General features: G+C 45.8%; 1 pseudogene; it reads left to right on the top strand.

Annotated features, from left to right (window-relative positions):
* Positions 1-15167: 15167 nt before the first annotated feature.
* LOC121292350 lies at positions 15168-20023 on the top strand (annotated as a pseudogene).
* Positions 20024-20681: the final 658 nt, after the last annotated feature.

Below are 20681 nucleotides of genomic sequence, written 5' to 3' on the forward strand. Positions count from 1 at the left end.
TCCACCAATATCCATTACAAGCCTACCGACTCCCACAGCTACCTTGACTACAGCTCCTCACACCCCGCTTCCTGTAAGGACTCCATCCCATTCTCTCAGTTCCTTCGCCTCCATCGCATCTGTTCCGATGATGCTACCTTCAAAAACAGTTCCTCTGACATGTCCTCCTTCTTCCTTAACCGAGGTTTTCCACCCACGGTCGTTGACAGGGCCCTCAACCGTGTCCGGCCCATCTCCCGCGCATCCACCCTCATGCCTTCTCCTCCCTCCCAGAAACATGATAGGGTCCCCCTTGTCCTCACTTATCACCCCACCAGCCTCCGCATTCAAAGGATCATCCTCCACCATTTCCGCCAACTCCAGCATGATGCCACTACCAAACACACCTTCCCTTCACCCCCACTGTCGGCATTCCGTAGGGATCATTCCCTCCGGGACACCCTGGTCCACTCCTCCATCACCCACTACTCCCCAACCTCCACCTATGGCACCACCCCATGCCCACGCAAAAGATGTAACACCTGCCCCTTCACTTCCTCTCTCCTCACCGTCCAAGGACCCAAACACTCCTTTCAAGTGAAGCAACATTTCACTTGCATTTCCCCCAATTTAGTCTACTGCATTCGTTGCTCCCAATGCGGTCTCCTCTACATTGGAGAGACCAAACGTAAAGTGGGCGACCGCTTTGCAGAACACCTGTGGCCTGTCCGCAAGAATGACCCAAACCTCCCTGTCGCTTGCCATTTCAACACTCCACCCTGCTCTCTTGCCCACATGTCTGTCCTTGGCTTGCTGCATTGTTCCAGTGAAGCCCAACGCAAACTGGAGGAACAACACCTCATCTTCCGACTAGGCACTTTACAGCCTTCCGGACTGAATATTGAATTCAACAACTTTAGGTCTTGACCTCCCCCATCCATCCCCACCCCCCCTTTCTGTTTCTTCCCCCTTCCTTTTGTTTTTTCCAATAAATTATATAGATTTTTCTTTTTCCCACCTATTTCCATTATTTTAAAATATTTTTAAATCTTTTATGCTCCCCCCACCCCCACTAGAGCTATACCTTGAGTGCCCTACCATCCATTCTTAATTAGCACATTCGTTTAGATAATATCACCAACTTCGACACCTATGTGTTCTTTTGTCCTGCTGTCTGTGACATCTTTTAATGATCTGCTTCTATCATTGCTTTTGCCTACAACCACACCACCCCCCTCCACTTCTCTCCCCCCACCCAACCCCCCCTCATCCCCCATCACCACCACCTTAAACCAGCTTATATTTCAACCTTCCCTGGGATTCACCTAGTTCTGTCGAAGGGTCATGAGGACTCGAAACGTCAACTCTTTTCTCCTCCGCTGATGCTGCCAGACCTGCTGAGTTTTTCCAGGTAATTCTGTTTTGGTTTGGTGTTTCAAATAACAAAAGTCTACAGGAAGTGGTATGGCAGCTGCTGAAGGATTTTTTATTGACTGCAAGGTTTCTGCATTGAACAGCTGCTCCCAGACCTATAGGCACCAGTAGACATTCCCCTTGGAATGCAGCATGACTCGGAGAATGAACAGTGTAAACTGCTGGAAGCGGGGGAGAGAAATGTTCTCACTGGAAGCCATACCCGCCTCAAATGCTTGGGAAGCGATTCTACCTGACCCTCTGAGAGAAAAAATATGTGAGGCATCTGTGCTTTTATAAGGATGTCCTCACCGAAAACTACTGCCTTCTGCAGCCAGAACTGCAACCTCAGAGCAGAGCAAGCACCATATTTCTAATGGCAAGGTGATGATGGCAATGAATTTTTATGCACCTGGCTTGTTCCAGGCCGGAGCTGGAAATATTTACAACATGTCCCAGTTTGCCATTCTCTGTTGTATAAAGGGGAATCACTAAGGCTTTCTATTAATTGAAAGTTAACTACATTTCATTCTCTCTTGCCAGAGAGAATCAGACGGACTGAACACACAGCTTTACTAGGATTGCAGGCTTCCTAATGGTGCAGCGTGCCATCGAATGCATACACATTGCTTTGCGGGCACTGTGTGCCAACTCTGCCCTATACTAGACCCGAAAGTGATTTCACTCACACAGTGTGCAGCTGGTGCCTGCCATAGGCAGTGAATTATGCAGGTCAATGCCTGGTATCCTGGCAGCAGTCATGATGCCTTCATCCTGCAGCAATCCGCTGTGCCAACTGCATTTCAGACACCACAGCAAGCTGAAGGATGGCCACTGGGAGATGAGACCGATCCATTGACAACATCCCCAATGACTCCAGTGCGCAACCCATGCACATGTATGCAGCATGTATACAATGGACGCCAAATTGTGATAGAGCAGACCATTGGAATACTGAGATGACATTTCCACTGCTTGGATTGTTCTGGAAGACCCCTGCAGTACTTGGTCAAGGAGGAGGTCAAGATTTAAAGTGATGCATGCTACACAACACTGCTATCATCAGTGGACAGCACATGCCAACAACTATATGGTGAGCAGCTGAAGAGCAGGAACTTGGGAAGGAAGAGGAACAGGGGGTGATGTAGAAGCTCCTTTCTGCCTGGGTTTTCCATGAACAGCTCAAGTGAGTGTGATATCAGTAACCTCAAACCCAATTCCCCATTCACCAATAGTCCCATGTTGCCTTTCCTCTGTTACTGACCACCTCTTGGCCACAATGCAAAAATAAAAGCCATCACAAATAAATATTCCAAGCTAAATTTAGAAATGAATTCAAACTATATTGTATAAACTATTCAACTAATTACCCTTGCGCATTCCCTTAGTGCCTATCCTAGTGCATATCCACAGTTCTACCCGAGTGGCTGCAGCATGGCTTGTGCTGCAGATGATCTTGGAGGTTAACCTTGAATGGCCCTCCCCCTAGAGTGTCCAGTATCGAACTGCAACAACTTGACATGTGTAACTGCAGGCAGGTTTTGCTGGCTGACCGGCAACAACCAGGCCACTGGCACAGTGGCAGGGCTGGGAGGATGAATGTAGTCATTGTAAGAGAGAACAGCAGAATTGAGTTTCTTGGAGTTACTGCCACTTCCCTAGGGGTGGCACCCCAGCAATCCCAGTAATCTTTTAGAGGACAAATCACTGGACCATTGCAAGACCCATTGAGCGCTGTAATCCACAGCCATGATGGCAGCGGTCTGAACTTACATGCAGCAAGCTGACCTGGCAGGACAGGAATCTGAGCTTCCATTGCAGCACTCAGATGTTGTGTGGTTACTGCTTGTGCTGCAATGGAAGCTAAGACATCAGTCATTAGTCATTGCATTATGGTCAGGCCTGCGAGTGTTCTCATGCAGTTGGCCACCACGTCCATGCTATGCACCTGTGCCAAGTTGGCACTGGATTCTACGAGATGGCTTTTTGGAGCAGCTTGTGGTGGAGCCCACTAGGGAACAGGCAATTCTAGATTTAGTGATGTGTAATGAGGCAGATTTGATAAGGGAGCTTAAGGTGAAGGAACCCTTAGGAGGAAGTGACCATAATATGATAGAATTTACCCTGCAATTTGAGAGGAAAAACTGGAATCAGATGTAACGGTTGAATAAAGGCAACTACAGAGGCATGAGGGAGGAGCTGGCCAGAATTTAATGGGAGGAGCCTAGCAGGAAAGACAGTGGAACAGCAATGGCAGGAGTTTCTGGGAGTAATTTGGGAGACACAGCAAAAATTCATCCCTAGGAAGAAGAAGCATACTAAAGGGAGGACAAGGCAACCATGGCTGACAAGGGAAGTCAGGGACAGCATAAAAGCTAAAGAGAAAGCATACAATGTGGTGAAGAACAGTGGGAAACCAGGGGATTGGGAAGCCTACAAAGACCAACAGAGGACAACTAAAAAAGAAATAAGGAGGGAGAAGATTAAATATGAGGGTAAACTAGCCATTAATATAAAAGAAGATTGCAAGAGTTTTTTTTAGATATATAAAGGGTAAGAGAGAGGCAAAAGTGGACATTGGGCCACTGGAAAATGATGCTGGAGAAGTAGTAGTGGGGCACAAAGAAATGGCGGAGGAACTGAATAGATATTTTGCATCAGTCTTCACAGTGGAAGACACAAGTGACATCCCCAAAGTTCAAGAGAGGCAAGGGGCAGAGGTGAGTATGGCGGCCATTACCAAGGAGAAGGTGCTAGGAAAACTGAAAGGTCTGAAGGTGGATAAATCACCTGGACCAGATGGATTACACTCCAGATTTCTGAAGAGGATAGCTGAAGAGATAGTGGAGGTGTTAGTGGTGATCTTTCAGGAAGCATTTGAGTCAGGGAGGGTCCCAGAGGACTAGAAAATCGCTAATGTAACCCCCCTTTTTAAGAAGGGAAAGAGGCAAAAGACAGGAAATTACAGGCCAATTAGCCTGACCTTGGTCGTTGGAAAGATTTGAGAGTCCATTATTAAGGATGAGATTTCAGAATACTTGGAAGTGCATAGTAAAATTGGGCAAAGTCAGCATGGTTTCATCAAGGGGAGGTCATGCCTGACAAATCTGTTAGAATTCTTTGAGGAGGTAATGAGTAGGCTAGACAAAGGAGAGCCAGTGGATATTATCTACTTGGACTTCCAGAAAGCCTTTGACAAGGTGCCGCACAGGAGGCTGCTCAGTAAGATAAGAGCCCATGGTGTTAGAGGCAAGGTACTAGCATGGATAGAAGATTGGCTGTCTGGCAGGAGGCAGAGAGTGGGGATAAGGGGGTCCTTCTCAGGATGGCGGCCGGTGACTAGTGGAGTTCCGCAGGGATCAGTGTTGGGACCACAACTTTTCACTTTATACATTAATGATCTGGATGAAGGAACTGAGGGCATCCTGGCTAAGTTTGCAGATGATACAAAGATAGGTGGAGGGACAGGTAGTATTGAGGAGGCGGGGAGGCTGCAGAAGGATTTGGACAGGTTAGGAGAATGGGCAAAGAAGTGGCAGATGGAATACAACGTGGGGAAGTGTGAGGTCATGCACTTTGGTAGGAAGAATAGAAGCATAGACTATTTTCTAAATGGGGAGAGAATTCAGAAATCTGGAGTGCAAAGGGACTTGGGAGTCCTAGTCCAGGATTCTCTTAAGGTTAACTTGCAGGTTGAATCGGTAGTTAGGAAGGCAAATGCAATGTTGGCATTTATTTCGAGAGGACTAGAATATAAAAGCAGGGATGTGCAGCTGAGGCTTTATAAGGCTCTGGTCAGACCACATTTAGAATATTGTGAGCAATTTTGGGCCCCGTATCTCAGGAAGGATGTGCTGGCCCTGGAGAGGGTCCAGAGGAGGTTCACGAGAATGATCCCAGGAATGAAAGGCTTGACATATGAGGAATGTTTGAGGAGTTTAGAAGGATGAGGGGGGATCTGATGGAAACTTACAGAATACTGAAAGGCCTGGATAGAGTGGACGTGGGGAAGATGTTTCGATTAGTAGGAGAGACTAGGACCCGAGGGCACAGCCTCAGAGTAAAGGGAAGACCTTTTAGAACAGAGATGAGGAGAAACTTCTTTAGCCAGAGAGTGGTGAATCTATGGAATTCATTGCCACAGAAGGCTGTGGAGGCCAGGTCATTGAGTGTATTTAAGACTGAGATAGATACGTTCTTGATTGGTAAGGGGATCAAAGGTTACGGGGAGAAGGCTGGAAAATGGGGTTGAAAAACTTATCAGCCATGATTGAATGGCGGAGCAGACTCGATGGGCCAAATGGCCTAATTTCTGCTCCTATGTCTTATGGTCTTATGGATTCCTTCATGCTCCATGACATTAAACACAAGTTTGTGGCATATTCCCAAATGCACCACATATTTTGCTGTTCATACCCATCAGCTGCCTTCTGTGTGTTGCTCTGTCAAAGTGCTCATCTGAGTCCTCTGTGGAAGAACCCGCATGTGATCTCACTCTCTAGTGAGCAGGCACCTGTGCTAAACTTTCTACTTGCCCTGATTGTGGGCCACTTGTACCCGATGTCTTAGCACAAGCTGATCCCACCTCTATGCTGTTGCCTTGCTGCTCCTTCGTTGTCTGGCCAGGTGGCACTTTTTAGGTATCTGAAAAGAGAAAGGCACAAAGATAATGTCCACTATCGGAGTGGGTGGCAGGGGCTGTGAGAGGTGCATGCTTATTCTATATACTATTTTTGGATTGTAAGTTAGAAGAGCGTGTGGGTTGAGGGGGAGTTGGGATGTGTAAAGAGGATTAACTTTGTGGAAACCATCATCTTCAATGGTTTCAATCCTGCCTCAGGCCACAGCCTCAGCAATGGGTGTGCCAATAATGACCAGAACTGGTCAAGGATTTGGACAATAATGCATGCTTGTCCCCCTTTGGTTAACTCCTACTGCTCCCAGTTGTACACCATATTGGCCTGTAAGAGTTGAAGTGAGGAACCTGTTTGGGCAATGTGGCAGACGTGTTTGAATAGCTGTGTGCAAACTATGCTATATGTATTTTTGACTTGCAGCAGTGCTAAATGTGTGAGGGCGAGATGGAGTTTATGAACATCACATGGACTGCAGCGGTGCAAGAAGGCAGCTCACCACCACCTTCTCAAGGGCAATTAGGGATGGGCAATAGATGTAGCCTAGCCAGCGACACACACATACCACGAATGAATAATAAAATGGAATGAGTCCTGAATGATAGAAATTGTTGATAGGTGAGTGGTAAGGGTGTGGTGAATTGAGCAGTAGCTGAGCCTACTGGTGCAGTTGGTAGGATGTGTAATTTGAAGATGCATTCATTGACCTTGATCACTTGTGGTACCACATCCAGGCCTTTGTGGCTTGACTCTTGGCAGTGATCGTCACAGCTATCTGTCTCTACTGCCTTCTGACCATGTGTCTAGAGGGCTTCCGGTCCATCTGTGCATACAGAAGCTCTCTTCCTTTACATGTTCTCTACCAAGGCCACCAGTGCAGTGTCCAACACCCTCAAGCCCGTTCTCTCCCATGCTGTGCTATTCCTCAATGTTTCCCAGATCAGAGTCGTGTCTTACATGAATGCCAGCATCCACTCCAGCCCACAACACACCACGCCTTTAAGAAGTGCAGACTAGCTTTAGGTGGTGCTGCCTCATGTTAACTGATACTACTTACTCACGATATTGGCTTCCTGCTGATACATTCAGCCAATCTGCAGTACGGTTAATTCTGGCTGGGTGTTGAAATCATTGAAATGAGCTGGTAGCATGAAGTTGGCATCACAATATGTCTAGATTAATCATACATCCCTGCACAATTCCAATTCTGACCGCCTGTGCCATTCATTAAGTTTCATTAATTTGCAAAGCAAGGTGAACGCTAAAGTGCCAGTTTCCTGTTGAAGCTTAAAATAGGGATGCCTGAGTTTCCATGGGAGCCAGGAGGTGATCAGTAAAGGTGATGGGAAGAATTGATGAAAATGAACTTGATGGCTGGGAAAAATACACGATGATGTACAGGGAAAATGGCAGGTAGGCCGCAGCTGTTAAGTTTGGCGCTGGTCTGATGCCGCAGCAGCAAACAAAACTGAAATGGGAGGAGGCTGAAACAGGAATGGAAGGCCTGGAAGCCCCAAATGTAGATTGTTCAAACTTTAAAACCTGAAGGCAAACTCTCAAACAGGAATGCCTTTTTTAAAAAAGAGGGAAACAATATAAGGGCTGAATGTGGCCAAATGTACCAGAGTGCCACCTACTGACCAGAAGCATGCAATTACACTGTGACAGGCAACTGCTTAAAACAAATTCCTATCATAAATGTTGACGTAAAATATTGTGGAAAAGTAGTGATGACAGGCATGAATGTTTGAAGACAGGGATTGCACAGTCTAAGTAAAATCTATTATTTGGACCATCTCAATAGAATAGAATTAGAATGGTGTTCATGATGTTTTCACTTTGTTTAAGTTTGGAGAAGCTCCTTCTGACATGAGTCCAGCTGGCTAGAATAAAGAAACCCGGAAGTCACTTGAAGAGCTGCAATTGGCAATATTGATTGACAAACATTGGGGGTTAGGTGTGGTGGTAATAATGCTCAGTTTGTAATTAGCCATAGTCCACAAGGGACTATAAGCATCTCTTGTTATTAGTGAGAAACAGTTAGTTATATAGCTTGAAGTACACCACTCTGCATCAAGTATAGGGTTAGTGAGTAAGCAGGTCCCAATTCTATCACAGCCAGAGCAGAAATTGAACCAACACTATTAGTGTTCTTTTCTGAACCACACACTACTTACCTAGCCAACTGACCTAACCAGCCCCCTCACTTTAAATACTTGACTAAGCTGTTGTTACTATTAATGCCCTGAAGAAGAAATCCTGCATTCAAGTGTTTAATGATCCTGGGAACAGCTGACAGATCTTGTGGAGATTAAGATGCCTAATAAGATAGACTATTTTTTTAAAATTCCAATTTTTGTACTAGAATAGAATTGAATTATTAATACCTGCACTTATGACAGAGCAATTTAATAGGTTGCCTTCTGTGAGTATTTATGGTTGAATTGGGTTACCAAAATAGTATAAGTAATGATCACCGTAATCATGATAATATCATTCATCTTGCTTCGAATGGCATTCTTGATCAATTTCCTTGTAATATTTTCATGCTTTCAGTTGCTCTTAAACCTCAAATTATTAGAATAATAATTTCTTTGCTTCCCTGATTTTCATTTTCTCAAGATGTGCAGGAGATGCTTCTCTAAATCTGAATTAAGGTAATTGAATAAAGACTGAAATCAGTGGGAGTCATGGTAAATTTTTAAACTTACGTATTAAACTCCTGAATTGAAGGATATGCTCTGAGCATGAATTGTGTTTGCATTTTGGAATGACCATTTATCCGTAATATCTAAACTTGTGAGCTTGTATGAAATATATATTCCCAATGAATCCCTTGACTTGTGCTCAGTTTGGGCTTTTGGTATGTTATTACAAGGTGACTTACTTTTTCTATAGTGAGATACATAATATAGGTGGTGTTTTGTGGGGCTTGTAGGAGCTGGAAAAGTGGTGGGTGGGGTGACTCAGGTGGGAGCCGAAAGTTTGGTGTCCTGACGGCAGGTTGAGATGCAAAGATTAAGGCAGTGACTGGCAGTAGCTGGTTGGGCCTTATGGTGACCTGTGACAGGTTCCTACTTTTAATACATTTGCATGCCATGAATACTCATTATCTTATAATTATTTGAAAATAAAACCTAACTTCAAGATTAAGTCAGCGGCACATGAGAATCTGGTGGTACCCAATTCATGTTCATGTAAAGGTGGTGTGCACCAGTCGGCTTTTTGCAGTTGTGTTTGAGCTGAGTGGTTGTCTTTGTTGAGCCATGCAGTACAAGGGAGGGGAACAAGAGAATGGCAGCTTGGAATGGAAGCTTGGGACTGGCATGGGAAGTCAGAGATGAGGAGGGGTGTAAGGTAGGGTCAGGGTCATGGAGGAATGGAAGAGAGATCCAAGGGAGAACAGAGGGTGCAGTTGGGGTAGAGGAGTGAGGGGGAAGGGCCTGGCATCCTGGTTGCAGTGTGGGGGGGCTTGGGGGGGGGGGATGGTGGGGACAGTCAGTCAAGACACCACAAATGAGGTCCTGAGGTGTGGGGTCAGTACTGTACACATGTGGGTCCAACTCAGGGTGTAGGCTGGCAGAGGGAATGTTCACAGTCACAGGGGAGTTCTATTTGATAAATGGGCAGGTCCAGTCTGTGATTAGGATTATCAAAGGATAGTTCACGAGAGCCAACCAAAACTCTAAGGATGATGTCGGGAGGGTACAGAAATCATAGGGGGAACATTGATGGGGACGGGTGTAGATTCACGGGGGCGAGATGGTATGTCCAGTTGGAGGGTGACAGGGTTCAGGATAATGGGGACAGGTTGGAGGGTTATGGAGCGAAGGTGCAAAATGATGTTGGGAGGATCAAGGATGATAGTGAAGGTGACAAGAGGATGGTGGAGGGTAATGGTTTTATCACAAACCTGATACATACCATTTTCTCAGTGTCTCCAATGTTCTTATGTGCTGTGTTCATTGTGTGACGCACAGCATCATGTGCCTATGAACATATGAAGATGATGGACATTTTTTCCTTTGAATAAAAGAACAGGATGGAATATGGACAATTTACCTTGACTCAAGATGGAGTCCAGAGGGGTCAGGTGGCTCTTTGTGATTTCCACACACACAAGAACAAATTCATGTCTCTGGAAAGTAATTAAAATGTATACGTCCAGGTAGAGAACCCTCCCCTGAAAAGGCATACAAAATGCAAAACAAAAACAGAATTACCTGGAAAAACTCAGCAGGTCTGGCAGCATCGGCGGAGAAGAAAAGAGTTGACATTTCGAGTCCTCATGACCCTTCGACAGAACGAAGTAGAAATAGGAAAGGGGTGAAATATAAGCTGGTTTAAGGTGTGTGTGTGTGTGTGTGTGTTGTGTGTGTGTGTGTGTGGGGGGGGGGTGGGGTTGGGTGGGGGGAGACAAGTGGAGGGGGAGGTGTGGTTGTAGAGACAAGCAAGCAGTGATAGAAGCAGATCATCAAAAGATGTCACAGACAACAGAACAAAAGAACACATAAGTGTTGAAGTTGGTGATATATATCTAAACGAATGTGCTAATTAAGAATGGATGGTAGGGCACTCAAGGTATAGCTCTAGTGGGGGTGGGGGGAGCATAAAAGATTTAAAAATATTTAAAAACAATGGAAATAGGTGGGAAAAAGAAAAATCTATATAATTTATTGGAAAAAAACAAAAGGAAGGGGGAAGAAACAGAAAGGGGGTGGGGATGGAGGAGGGAGGTCAAGACCTAAAGTTGTTGAATTCAATATTCAGTCCGGAAGGCTGTAAAGTGCCCAGTCGGAAGATGAGGTGTTGTTCCTCCAGTTTGCGTTGGGCTTCACTGGAACAATGCAGCAAGCCAAGGACAGACATGTGGGCAAGAGAGCAGGGTGGAGTGTTGAAATGGCAAGCGACAGGGAGGTTTGGGTCATTCTTGCGGACAGGCCACAGGTGTTCTGCAAAGCGGTCGCCCACTTTACGTTTGGTCTCTCCAATGTAGAGGAGACCGCATTGGGAGCAACGAATACAGTAGACTAAATTGGGGGAAATGCAAGTGAAATGTTGCTTCACTTGAAAGGAGTGTTTGGGCCCTTGAACGGTGAGGAGAGAGGAAGTGAAGGGGCAGGTGTTACATCTTTTGCGTGGGCATGGGGTGGTGCCATAGGTGGGGGTGGAGGAGTAGGGGGTGATAGAGGAGTGGACCAGGGTGTCCCAGAGGGAATGATCCCTACGGAATGCCGACGGGGGATGAAGGGAAGATGTGTTTGGTAGTGGCATCATGCTGGAGTTGGCAGAAATGGTGGAGGATGATCCTTTGAATGCGGAGGCTGGTGGGGTGATAAGTGAGGACAAGGGGGACCCTATCATGTTTCTGGGAGGGAGGAGAAGGCATGAGGGCGGATGGGCGGGAGATGGGCCGGACACGGTTGAGGGCCCTGTCAGCGACTGTGGGTGGAAAACCTCGGTTAAGGAAGAAGGAGGACATGTCAGAGGAACTGTTTTTGAAGGTAGCATCATCAGAACATCCTGGTCAGCTTCCAACCTGGATGGCCCGCTTCTACCTCCTACCCAAATTCCACAAACAGAACTGTCTCGGTAGACCGATCGTGTCAGCTTGCTCCTGCCCCACAGAACTCATTTCCCGTTATCTTGACGCCCTTCTCTCTCCCCTTGTCCAGTCCCTCCCCACCTACATCCGTGATTCTTCTGACACCTTATGTCACATCAACAACTTCCAGTTCCCTGGCCCTAACCGCTTCCCCTTCACCATGGACGTCCAATCCCAGCAAGAAGTACACTAACCTCCCTAACAACCAGTTAACTCAAGCAGTGAGAGAGGGGATAATTTGTTTCCATCTGCAAGATTATATTTCTTTTCTACAGAAGCTCAGCTACAAATCCAGAGATTTTCAATCTCCCCTTATCCTCAAATAACCTAGAGAAAGAACCCATCAGGCCTGCAATTTCTATCTTAAGAGGAATGGCTTTATCTTAAGGGACTCATTAAGGATAGATGATTGATTTCTTGTTATTCTGTTAATAATCTAAGCGCATGCATTATCTTTAGAACTTTTCTTTTGTGTATGAGTCTGGGTATTTGAGGTAGTGAGTGTTTTTGTTGTGTTTACAGTTTGAGTGTTGTGTAAATAAATGTTTATCCTTTCTTCTAATTTAAACACACTGGGCAGAATCATCCCAGATTTGCACTAAGTGCGGTAGCGGGCAGGAAAAATGATGTTTTACTTGCCACCTGCAGTGGCAGCTTCTCATGTCATATCATCCCAATCCCACTGTATTAATTATGCATCCCTGGGAAACATGCTGTTACAATGGTGAGCAGGCTCCAATTCACCCTCTTCGCCGCTTCATCACGCCGGGCACCACATTTAAGGTATGGCTGTACGTGCACCTCTTAGTGCTTCCAGCTCAGGACTGCTGCAAAGTAGACATGGTCCTAAAAGGCAAGAAAACTGCAGCCCCCAGGTTTAATGACACATTCCTTGAGCACCTTTTGGACACCATGGAGGCCCGCTGTGATGTCCTCTACCCCTGCGCTGGCCGCAGGAGGGGAAGCAACATTACCACTCTTTGGCTTGGTAGGTGATGGCAGTGGTGATCAGTACCGATGTTGCACAGAAGAGGTTGGCCTTCCAGTGCAGATAAAGGATGAAAGATCTCATCCCTGCTGCCAGGGTAAGGCAACCATCTCATCACTCTAAACTCACACAGTCACTGACATCTCACTCACTGCCAGCTCAAGGAACATCACCACCCATTCTCTCACACATACCCTCACATCTCCATCTGGCCTCATCTCCTTTGGAGACTGCCTCCTCAGCCCTCACCATCTTAAGGCCACTTGCACAGATCAACACAGATCCACACACACCCTGGGACACTCCCTTCCCAAGTACAGCTCTTACCCCACAGCCTCTTCTCTTGCTTGAGGCCACTTCTTCCCCTTCCCCAAGCAAGACCTTGCCCTGCAGCCATTGAAAAGCCACCCACATATGGCTGATCTGGTAGGTAGAGACCTGCCCATGAGCCCTCATAAAAGTGATATGGTGCTGTCTGTGAAGCCTGGTGCTGATGACTGTGTGTGCTGCCCGAAGCAAGGTAGGCAAACAAACATCGAAGTCCTGAGTGAAGTGCAGCTCGCCAGGTGCACACCTTATATATGTTGTTGTGGAACTTGTTGACATGCAATCATGCCGACGGACTTGAACAATCCAGTGATCCGTCATTATGCTGGATAATTCTGGCAGACAGGACTTATAATGATAGGCAGATATATTACAATGAGGTTCCTGATATCCGATCACGGGAAATGTGGCCCGCCATTGACTGGCAGACTGGATGATTGCAAACTAGTTCCATGGTATCATGAAACAAACTTTTGGCCTTCTCCCCATATTGTCCGCTCATGCTGCTGAACAGGCCTGATGCCTGAGGGCTCAGAAAATTACACCCATTGTTTATGTCTATAACTTAAAGCCACAACATGCAAAGGGTTTAAAACACTCCACTGAGAGGTGAGATAAAAGGGAAAATTTGTCCCACTACCTCTCCCTGCCTGTAAGAAATGCTGGGATTGGAGATTGAAATGGGAGCAGCAAGGTGGGGTGTTTGGAGTTTTGCTTATGGACAATGGAAGGAGTTGAAAATCTCACTGCTCATCAGTTCTATGGATGAAATCAATGGACACACGTGTCTGCCTTCTTCATACAGTTCAATTGCTGGAATACCTACGGGGTTTCATGCACTCGATATTCTTGCAACCCCAGGAGCAGGAGGATAGGATGAGACAAATGAGGGTTCTTGCTGGTGAACAGTTGAGGTTGCAATGCCAGCAGTAGGCAGCACCAGAGGGGGAGGCTGGATGCAGCCATCTATGGATGGCATCATAGGAGATGGGAATTAGTGTGCCAACACACCCTCAGGACCAGAACTAACTATCTGCAGATGTCAGAGAGGCAATGCCAGAGGCAACCGGGTCTGTCCTGGGAAGTGGTCACTGAAATGTATGAGATTGTGCAGCAAGACCTGCAGCCCCATCGATTTGGCAGGAATCCCATGTGGCTCTCAAGAACACTTGGCACACATTTTCTTTCGCCGCTGGCGCTTTCCAGGGCTCCATATGTGGCATATCACAGCTGCGACACAGGACTGCATAAGGGAGGTGACCAATGCCCTTTCCGTCATGTGAACGAATCATCAATTACTCCACAGGTGAGTACAGCCAGCCAGCCAGGGCAATGGGCATCGGGAGCATTGCTTGTTTCCCTAGAGTACAAGGGATCATTGACTGAGCTCATGTGTCCATTAGAGCTTCCTGGGAACAGTCAATGGTATTTGTGAATTGCAAGGGTTTTCACTCTTTGAAAAAGTAATCGGTCTGCTACCACAGCTAAGGAATCATGCATGACTATACTTGTTCCCCAGAGAGCTCCCATGACTCATACATTTTGCACAACTCACAGGTCTCAGAGCTTTTTAAGGCCCTAGCCCAGGGCAAAGGCTGGATCCTGGGTGACAAGGGCTCTGGACCTGGTTGATGACACCAGTGAGGCATTCCATTGCAATGGAAAAACACTACAATACAGCTCACACCTTCACCAGAGCCATCATTGAACAAATATTGGCTTGCTGAAAATGTGCTCCCACTGCCTTCAGTGGCAGGAGGGACTTTGCAGTATGCACTACAGGAAGTGTCACAAACAGTTGTGGTCTGCTATCTGCTGCCCAATGTGGCCATGAAATGTAGAGAACCATTGTAACAGGACAAGTGGGTGGAGCAGCACTCCTCCTTAGTTGAGGGTGAATTGGAAGTGCCTGAGAAGGAGGCTATGAATGTGCATGAACCTTTACTGGATGCCAGGACCATTGAAAGAAGTGCACGGGATACCAGGGGCAACTTAACATACACCAGATTTGCCCAAGTGTGAGGCACCTACATGACCATGGATCCATCAATGGAATTCCACTGCGTGCCTGGGTTGCAGACCAACCCTTGCCAGCCTCCCTGGCAGACCTACCCTGAACCTGCCTCTTCTACCATCTCGAAGAGCAAAGGGAGTGTAGCTTTGTCACAAACACTCACTAATGAATACTGATTCCGGCAACATCTCTGTCGCACTCGGGCATATGTCTATCAGCCCGCCATCAACAAGAAGTTTGATTCACTCCACGCGTTATCAAGAAAAGACTGAAGGCAGCCTGGAGAGATGTCGCAAAGTGGGTAAGCAACAATGGGGTTCATACAAGAACTTAGATCCATCGCAGAAAATGGGTCAGTGACCCACTCCAATTCACCAGGTTAAGTGCCAGGGTCGCATCTCAACAAAGGGTCTCTTTTGCATATATCAATTAATTTATACTTGTGGGTGGGCAGCTATCCAGACAGGTTGTTTGTTTGTGTTCACACTTTTTATTGAATGTTCACATTAGTGTCCAGTGTTGTACTCGTCAGTCTGTGGACACGGCTGAACTTGCAGACTCAGCTGGCCCTCCCTACATAACATTGTCTGAGATCACTCTCAGCAGGGATTATTTAAATGCTGTAAGTGAACTCAAAGCCCTGTAGGGATGGTGCAGGATCTAACTTCCCCAGGCAGGATCACCTTCTGTTGCCATCTGTGGAAATGAGCATCTCCCACCTTTCCCTGGCCGCCTGGAGGAGAACCTACAGGAAGGCATCGCTAACCTGTGGGGCCAGTCTCTGTCTAGCCTCAGCCATTAGGGGGCTTGGATATGATGTGGGGTAGTGAATAACAGGAAACAATAATAAGGTAGGGAGTGTTTGGGGGGAGAAGCTTGAGATGGGGGTGAGGGTCATGATTTGTTATACTAGAAAATTACAGAAATTACTTAGGCAGAGCTAAATGATCCCACAACCAACAGATCAGATCTAAGCGCTACAGTCCTGCCACATTCTATCATGAATGGTGGTGGACAATTGATAACTAACTGGAGGAGGAAGCTCCACAAATATCCCCATCCTCAATGATAGGGCAGCCCATCACATCAGTGCAAAACATAAAGCTGAAGCATTTTCAACAATCTCCAGAGGTCCTGAGCATCACAGATGCCAGTCTCCAACCAATTCAATTCACTCCACACGTTAGCAAGAAACAGCTGATGACACAGGATAGTGCAAAAACTATTGGTCCTGACAATATTGCAGCAATAGTACTGAAGACTTGTGCTCCACAACTTACCGTGCCCCTAGCCAAGCTTTTCCAGTATAGCTACAACACTGGCATCTATCTGGCAATGTGGGAAATTGCTCAGGGATGTCCTATACATAAAAAGCAGGACAAATACAACTTGGCCAGTTACTGCCCCATCAGTCCATTCCTAATCGTCAGTAAAGTGATGGAAGGGATCATTGTACTAATTGTAAGATAAACCATTTCTTACAGAGAGGGTTATGGACTAGGTGCAGGTCAATGGGACTAGTGGAATAATATTTTGGCACAGACTAGAAGGGCCAAATGGCCTGTTTTCTGTAAATAAAGTTTACTGTTTCTTACAAGAAACCAGCCTTGCACTCCAAGTTTATTACAATTGGCAACAAGGATAAATAGTGCCGACAAAGCACCTTGCCTCGCGACTGTGAGTATTTCGATTTTTTAAGGGAAGAGAGAAAACAAGCATACTCACCAACAATGCCTCTCTTTGGCAGAATTAACCCGTACGACTCATCTGTCGAGGACTGGAGTCAATACATAGAGTAACTAGGTTTCTACTTTGTAGCTAATGAAATAATGGAGGAGGAGAAACAGACGGCAATTCTCCTAAGTGTCTGTGGGAGCAAAACCTGCAACATAATCTGTACCTTGATGGCTCCGAACGCACCAAATTCCAGATCCTCCACCGAGTTAGTAGACCTTGTGGAAGGACATTTTCAGCTTAAACCCTCAATGATCATGCAAAGATTCTCGAGTAATGGCCCCTGGTGAGTCAATCACAACGTTCATCACTAAGTTAAAACAGTTACTGGAGCATTATGACTTTTGTGATACTTAAAATAACATTTTGCGAGATCGTTTTGTTTGCAGCATAAACGATGATGCCATTCAGTGCCATTTGCTTGCAGAAGTTGAGATAGACCTGAAGCGTGTCATGGATATAGCATGAGTAATGGAGAGTGCAGAGAGGGACTCACAGGCTCGGCAGAATGTGCAACATGACACCATTTTGCAGCTAGGGCGGGAACCTGCCACTGGGCATGGCGCAAAGATCAGGGAGGCTACAGTGAAGTGGGACATAGTCCCTATCACTAGTAAAACTAAAAGAAATGCTGGAAGCAGCTCACCTGTAACCCAGAAGTTAAAGTGTTACTGCTGTGGGGGAAATCATGCGTATGAAGTCTGTAGATTTAAAGAGGCAGAATGCCACTACTGCCACATAAAAGGGCATGTTGTTAAACAGTGCAGGACTAGATTAAGACAGTCATTCAGACAGCAGGTCAAGTTAAATGAAGTGCACAACATACATGAACCAGAAGGTACTAAGGCTGATGTTTATACCCAGCACAACCTGAAGGCCAGGAAAACTGAACCAATCACTGTTACACTTCAAGTAAATGGAAAGCCTCTGTTCATGGAAGTTGACACAGAAGCATGTGTGGGAGAACACATCTTTTAATACCTCAGAGAAGGAAGGTATCCGGCCATTGAGTTTGTAGAAAACTGCTGTTAAGTGAAAAACATATACAGGAGAAGCAATACAGACGAAAGGCATCATCTCTGCACCTGTATCACACAGGCAACAAACAGCTCAGCTGCCAGTAATTGTTGCAACAGGACAAGGGCCTAGCCTTCTGGGCCTTGATTGGTTGAAAGAAATTAAACTAAACTGGTCAGAAATTTTTCAGGTCAGGACAGGAGGAATTCCAGAGTTGCTGAAAAAGCATGACGGAGTATTCCGAGATGAGTTGGGAAAAATAAAAGGTCTACAAGCTAAAATATACGTGGATTCTGAAGCAAGATCCCGATTTTTTAAGGCAAGACCTGTGCCTTATGCTTGAAGAGGAAAGATAGATGTGGAATTAGTGGTTTTGAGAAGTTAGGAATAATCCAGCCAGTCCAATTTTCAGAATGGGCAGCACCCATAGTCCCTGTGATGAAACCAGACCAAACCATTCACATCTGCAGAGATTATAAATTAACTGTGAACAAGGCTGCAAAATTAGACAAATATCTAATCCCGAGGATTGAAGGTCTGTAAAATAAACTTGCAGGAGGAAGATCCTACACTAAACTGGACAAGATCCATGCATCTTGACAACTTGGGCTGGACAACGCGTCAAGAATTTATGTCACCATAAACATGCACAAGGGCCTGTACCAACATACACGCCTACCCTTTGGTGTGTTATCTGTGCGATTTTCCAAAGAACCATGGAAAGTTTACTGCAAGGACTTCACCGAGTTATAGTATACCTGGATGACGTCCTGATCACAGGATCCATGGAAGCAGAACATATGGCAAACCTGGAAGAGGTTCTGAAGAGATTTTTAGAGGCTGGTGTTCATTCAAAAAAAGAAAAATGCACTTTCCAAGCAAAGGAAATTATGTATTTGGGTCATCGAGTAGATGCCCAAGCATTGCATCCAGTTGAGAAGAAAGTCAGGGCAATCAAGGAAGCACCCTCTCCGACCAATGTCACCGAGCTCAAGTCTTTTTTGGGCATGGTAAACTATTAAGGTCGATTCTTGCCTGGTCTATCTACAGTATTAGTCCCTTTACACCTATTATTGAAGAAGAACCACAGATGGTCCTGGAAGGTACAGCATGAGGAAGCCTTAATAAAAGTCAAGAAGCTTTGACACTCTTCATGTCTGCTAGTGCACAATGACCGGCCTAAAGAATTGATGCTCACTTATGATGCATCTCCCGACAGAGTGGGAGCCGTATTGTCACATAGGATGGAGGATGGATCTGAAAGACCAATAGGATGTGTATCCATAACCCTTTCTGCAGCCAAGGAAAGATATTCGCAAATTGAAAAAGAAGGCTTATCGATCGTATTTGGAGTGAAAAATTTCCATCAATATTTGCACGGTTGACACTTCATTATAGTGTCAGATCACAGGCCACTGTTAGGTTTGTTTAGTGAAGATAAGGCAATCCCACCAATGGCCTCTGCTAGAATTCAAAGATGGGCTTTAATTTTGTTGACATATGAGTATACTTTTATGCATCGTCTGGGTGTGCATATAGCAAATGCAGACTCCTCAGTCGTCTTCCTTTGCCAGATTGAATTACACATATTCCAGTACCTCAAGATGTAGTACTTGTGTTGAATTTCCTGGACTCCTCACCAGTCTGTGCGAGACAGATAAAGAATTGGACAAATCAGGAGCTCGTGAACAGGTATTGCAAGGATGGTTAAATACACAAGTCTCTGAAGAATTAAAACTATTCTTTGCAAGTAGATCTGAACTGAGTTGTCAAGCTGGTATCTTGTTGTGGGCAGCAAGAGTCATTATCCCTGTGCAAGGAAGGAAACCATTATTGGAAGAACTTCATAGTGTGCATCCTGGCATTTCGAAAATGAAGATGCTCGCACAAAGCTATATCTGGTGGCCAGGAATAGACAGTGATATAGAAAAAAATGGTGAAACACTGTCTCCAGTGCTGGCAAAAGCAGAAGTTGCCCATTTCAGCTCCATTATATCTGTGGGAGTGGCCTGGTTGACCCTGAGTTAGATTACATATAGACTATGTATGTCCATTTTTAGGTATCATGTTTCTTGTGATTATCGATGCACATTCAAAGTGGATGGATGTGTTTGAAGTGAGATCATTTACATTGAAAAACTGCACCAGTGCTTCAGCGTTCATGGTTTACCTGAAGATATTGTGTCACTAGCACAAAATTCCAAAGATTCGTGAATCTAAATGAAATTAAACACATCAGAACAGCATCGTATCATCCCTCGTCCAATGGGTTAGTAGAAAGAGCAGTACAAACCTTTAAAACAGGCATGAAGAAACTATCAGAGGGAATGTTAGAAACATGAATTTCAAGGGGTGGAATTGTCCGAGATTTGGACAAAGTGCGGTAGCGAGCAGGTTAAACATCGTTTTACCCCCCTGCCGCAATGGCGGGTTTTCACGCCATATCATCCCAAACCTATCATGTTATTTATGCATTCCTGGGAAACACGCTGTTTCCATGACGGGCAGACTCTGATTCATCTGTCAAGCTATCACCTCGCTGCTTCATCATGCCAGGCACCACATTTAAAGTACAGCCTTGCTCAGTGCTTTCAGCCCAGGACTGCAGCAAAGACATGGCCCCGAAAGGCAAGGCAACTGCAGCCCTTGAGCGCCTTTTGGACATCGTGGAGGCCTACTGTGATGTCCTCTCCCCCTGCACTGGCTGCAGGAGGGGCGGGTTCATTATCACTCTGGCTTGGTAGGCAAAGGCAGGGGTGATCAGTACCAATGCTGCACAGAAGAGGCAGACCATCTAATGCAGATAGAAGATGAATGACCTCATCTGTGCAGCCAGGGTACGGCAACCATTTCATCACTCAAGCCCATTATACATTCACTGACATCTCACTCTCTGCCAGCTCAAGGGACATCACCAACTATTCTCACAAAAAAACCCTCACATGTCCATCTGGTCTCATCTCTTCTGGA

Source organism: Carcharodon carcharias, chromosome 20, assembly GCF_017639515.1.
Source record: "Carcharodon carcharias isolate sCarCar2 chromosome 20, sCarCar2.pri, whole genome shotgun sequence".
NCBI classification, from domain to species: Eukaryota; Metazoa; Chordata; class Chondrichthyes; order Lamniformes; family Lamnidae; genus Carcharodon; species Carcharodon carcharias.